This window comes from Oncorhynchus tshawytscha, linkage group LG31 (genome assembly GCF_018296145.1).
Source record: "Oncorhynchus tshawytscha isolate Ot180627B linkage group LG31, Otsh_v2.0, whole genome shotgun sequence".
NCBI classification, from domain to species: domain Eukaryota; kingdom Metazoa; phylum Chordata; class Actinopteri; order Salmoniformes; family Salmonidae; genus Oncorhynchus; species Oncorhynchus tshawytscha.
The window spans coordinates 26455500-26460499 of NC_056459.1; the positions used below are offsets into that span (position 1 = coordinate 26455500).

Below are 5000 nucleotides of genomic sequence, written 5' to 3' on the forward strand. Positions count from 1 at the left end.
CAGGGGGTGCCGGTACAGAGTCAATGTGGGGGGCACCGGTTAGTCGAGGTAATTGAGGAAATATATACATGTAGGTAGAGTTAAAGTGACTATGCATAGATAACAAACAGAGAGGAGAAGCAGCATAAAAGAAGCGGGCAATGCAAATAGTCTGGGTAGCCATTTGATTAGCTATTCAAGAGTCTTATGGATTGGGGGTAGAAGCTGTTAAGAAGCCATTTGGATCTAGATTTGGTGTTCCGGTTTTGCTTGCCGTGCTTTGGCACAAAGAACAGTCTATGACTAGGCTGGCTGGAGTCTTCGACAATTTTTAGGGCCTTCCACTGACACCGCCTGGTATAGAGGTCCTGGATGGCAAGAAGTTTGGCCACAGTGATGTACTGGACCGTACGCACAACTCTCTGTAGTGCCTTGCGGTCGAAGGCCGAGCAGTTGCCATACCAGGCAGTGATGCAACCAGTCAGGATGCTCTCGATGGTTCAGCCGTAGAACTGTTTGAGGATCTGATCTGCTTGGACCCCAATAGTTTGTTGGTGATGTGGACACCAAGAAACTTGAAGATCTCAACCTCCTCCACTACAGCCCCATCGATGAGAATGGGGGCGAGCTCGGTCCTCCTTTTCCTGTAGTCCACAATCGTCTCCTTTGTCTTGATCACGTTGAGGTTAGGTCAGGTCTCTGACCTCCTCCCTATAGGCTGTCTCATCGTTGTCAGTGATCAGGCCTACCACTGTTGTGTGATTGGCAAAGTTAATGATGGTGTTGGAGTCGTGCCTGGCCATGCAGTCATGAATGAACAGGGAGTACAGGAGGGGGCTGAGCATGTGTTGTTACCTACCCTTACCACCTGGGTGCGGCCCTTCAGGAAGTCCAGGATCCAGTTGCAGAGGGAGGTGTTTAGTTCCAGGGTTCTTAGCTTAGTGATGAACTTTGAGGGTACTATGGTGTTGAATACTGAGTATAGTCAATGAAAAGCATTCTCACGTATGTGTTCCTTTTCTCCAGGTGGGAAGGGACAGTGTGGAGTGCAATAGAAATTGCATCACCTGTGGATCTGTTGGGGCAGTATGCAAATTTGAGTGTGTCTAGGGATAATGGTGTTGATGTGAGCCGTGACCAGCCTTTCAAAGCACTTCATGGCTACAGACGTGAGTGCTAGTGGTCGGTAGTCATTAAGGCAGGGGCGGCAGGGTAGCCTAGGGGTTAGAGCATTGGACTAGTTACCAAAAGGTTGCAAGTTCAAATCCCGAGCTGACAAGGTACGAAAACGGTCGTTCTGCCCCTGAACAGGCAGTTAACCCACTGTTTCTAAACCGTCATTGAAAATAAGAATTTCTTCTTAACTGACTTGCCTGATGAGTGTGGAAGCATTTACCTTTTATTTTAATGGTCAGATTTGCCAAATGGAGGGAATCTTTGTGCTTTGTTTGCGTCTTTGTGTGTAGAGTAAAGGAGGTCTAGAGTTTTTCCCCTCTGGTTGCACATTTAACATGCTAGTAGAAATGAGGAAAGATGGATTTAAGTTTCTCTGCATTCAAGTCCCCGGGCACTAGGAGCGCCACCTCTGGATGAGAGTTTTCCTTTTTGTTTATGGCCGTATACAGCTCATTCAGTGCGGTCTTAGTGCCAGAATCATTTTCTGGTAGTAAATAGACAGTTACGAAGAATCTAGATGAAAGCTCTCTTGCTAAACAGTGTGGTCCACAGCTTATCATGAGATACTGTACCTCAGGTGAGCAAAACCTTGAGGCTTCCTTAGATTTCGTGCACCAGATATTGTTTACAAATATACATAAACTGCCACACTTACTCATTCAAGGGTCTTTCTTTCTTTTTTTTTCTTTTTTCTACATTGTAAAATAATAGTGAAGACATCAAAACTATGAAATAACTCATATGGAATCATGTAGTAACCAAAAAAGTGTTTTAGATTCTTTAAAGTAGCCACCCTTTTCTTGATGACAGCTTTGCACACTCCTGGCATTCTCTCAACCATCTTCACCTGTAACGCTTTTCCAACAGTCTTGAAGGAGTTCCCACATATGCTGAGCACTTGTTGGCTGCTTTTCCTTCACTCTGTGGTCCAACTCATCCCAAACCATCTCAATTGGGTTGAGGTCAGGTGATTGTGGAGGCCAGGTCATCTGATGCAGAACTCCATCACTCTTCCTTCTTGGTCAAATAGCCCATAGACAGCCTGAATGTATGCTGGGTCAGTGTCCTGTTGAAAAACAAATGATAGTCCCACTAAGCGCAAAGCAGGTGGGAAGGTGTATCAATGCAGAATGCTGTGGTAGCTATGCTGGTTAAGTGTGCCTTGAATTCTAAATAAATCACTGACAGTGTCACCAGCAAAGCACCCCCACACTATCACACCTCCTCCTCTATGCTTCACAATGGGAACCACACATCCAGAGATCATCCGTTCACCTACTCCGAGTCTCACAAATACAGGGCGGTTGAAACAAAAAATCTCAAATTTGTACTCATCAGACAAAAGGACAGATTTCCACCGGTCTAATGTCCATTGCTCGTGTTTCTTGGCCCATGCAAGTCTGGAGCGGGTCGAAAGCTTGAAGTTCCTCGGTGTCCACATCACTAAGGACCTATCATGTTCCAAACACACCAACACAGTTGTGAAGAGGGCACGATAAAGCCTCTTCTCCCTCAGTAGGCTGAAAAGATTTGCCATGGGCCCTTAGCTCGTCAAACATGTATACAGCTGCACAATCGAGAGCATTTTGACTGGCTGCATCACCCCTTGGTATGGCAACTGGTATGGCAACTGGTATGGCAACTGGTATGGCAACTGGTATGGCAACTGGTATGGCAACTGCTTGGCATTAGACTGCAAGGCGCTACAGGTGTGTGTCTTACGGCCCAGTACATTTCTGGGGACGAGCTCCCTGTCATCCAGGACCTCTATACCAGGCAGTGTCAAAGGTTGGCCCACATTTTTTTCCAAAGACTCCAGCCACCCAAGCCACAGACTCTCTGCTACCGTGTGGCAAGTGGTACCAATGCACCAAATCTGGATCCAACAGGACCCTGAACAGCTTCTACCCCCTAAGACTTCAAAACAAGACTGCTAAATATCTTGGCAAATGGCTACCCAGAATACAAGCATTGACCCACTGACTCTCTTGCACTGACTCTATTGCACACACACTGGACTCTACCCACACACTGACACATATAGTTGAAGTCGGAAGTTTACATACACCTTAGCCAAATACATTTAAGCTCAGTTTTTCACAATTCCTGACATTTAATCCTAGTAGCAATGTCTTAGGTCAGTTAGGATCACCACTTTATTCTAAGAATGTGAAATGTCAGAATAACAGTAGAGAGAATGATTTATTTCAGCTTTCATCACATTCCCAGTGGGTCAGAAGTTTACATAAACAAGACTGCTAAATTGGTATTTGGTAACATTGCCTTTAAATTGTTAAACTTAGGTCAAACGTTTTGGGTAGCCTTCCACAAGCTTCCCACAATAAGCTGGGTGAATTTAGGCCCATTCCTCCTGACAGAGCTGGTGTAACTGAGTCAGGTTTGTATAGACCTCTTTGCTCGCACATGCTTTTTCAGTTCTGCCCACACATTTTCTATATGATTGAGGTCAGGGCTTTGTGATGGCCACTCCAATACCTTGACTTTCTTGTCCTTAAGCAATTTTGCCACAACTTTGGAAGATGCTAGGGGTCATTGTCCATTTGGAAGACCCATTTGAGGCCAAGCTTTCACTTCCTGACTGATGTCTTGAGATGTTGCTTCAATATATGCACATAATTTTCCATTCCTCATGATGACATCTATTTTGTGAAGTGCACCATTCCCTCCTGCAGCAAAGTACCCCCACAACATGATGCTGCCACCCCCGTGCTTCACAGTTGGGATGGTGTCTTCGGCTTGCAAATCCACCTTTTACCTCCAAACATAACAATGGTCATTAAGGCCAAACAGTTCTATTTTTGTTTCATCAGACCAGAGGACATTTCTCCAAAAAGTATGATCTTTGTCCCCATGTGCAGTTGCAAACCGTAGTCTGGCTTTTTTATGGTGGTTTTGGAGCAGTGGCTTCTTCCTTGCTGAGTGGCCTTTCAGGTTATGTCGATCTAGGCCTCGTTTCACTGTGGATATAGATACTTTTGTACCTGTTTCCTCCAGCATCTTCACAAGGTCCTTTGCTGTTGTTCAGGGATTGACTTGCACTTTTTGAACCAAAGTACATTCATCTCTAGGAGACAGAATGCGTCTCCTTCTTGAGCGGTATGACGGCTGCCTGGTCCCATGACGTTTATACTTGCTTACTATTGTTTGTACAGCATGTGAATGTACATGTTAAAGTGCAAAATATGTTACTTAGGTGCAGTCGGCCTATTTCAGTAGCAGTGGATTGGTTGTCTTGCACTTTCCTTTTCTCTTTCTTCCTCCCATGGCTTCCTTTTCCCCTCTCTTCCACTTTCTAGCTTCTTTCTAATTGGTTCTCTCTCTACATCTTTTTTTGCTCCCTCTTTCCATGTCATTCTTTCACTTCAAATCTCCAATCCACTTCCTCCCCCACCCCTCCCTCTTCCTCTTCCCTCTCACCCTTCTCTCTCGCTCTGACATTCTAGTGCAGTGGGTTTGATGGTAGCACTAACTACTATGCCTAGTCCTGTTCTGAAGGCTCCTTTACTTCCCTTGTCTATTTGGATCCCAGACACGTGTCACCTCCTATGCTACTCTTCCTGTGCCCTGAGTGTGTGTGTGTGGGTGTTTCCCCCGCCTCTAAACCCCTTAAGACCTCTTCATCTGTTCCCCCCTGGCTCTAAACCCCATAACACCTCTTCATCTGTTCCCCCGGCTCTAAACCCCTTAACACCTCTTCATCTGTTCCCCCTGGCTCTAGACCCCTTAACACCTCTTCATCTGTTCCCCCTGGCTCGCCTCTAAACCCCTTAACACCTCTTCATCCATCCCCCACCTCTAAACCCCTTAACACCTCCTCATCTGTT

At 45.7% G+C, this 5000-nt stretch overlaps 1 protein-coding gene across 3 annotated transcripts in view; it reads right to left on the bottom strand.

The window, feature by feature from the left end:
- Positions 1-5000, bottom strand: part of LOC112234289 (collagen alpha-1(XVI) chain) — a 148934-nt gene that overhangs the window by 40735 nt on the left and 103199 nt on the right. The window lies entirely within an intron of this gene.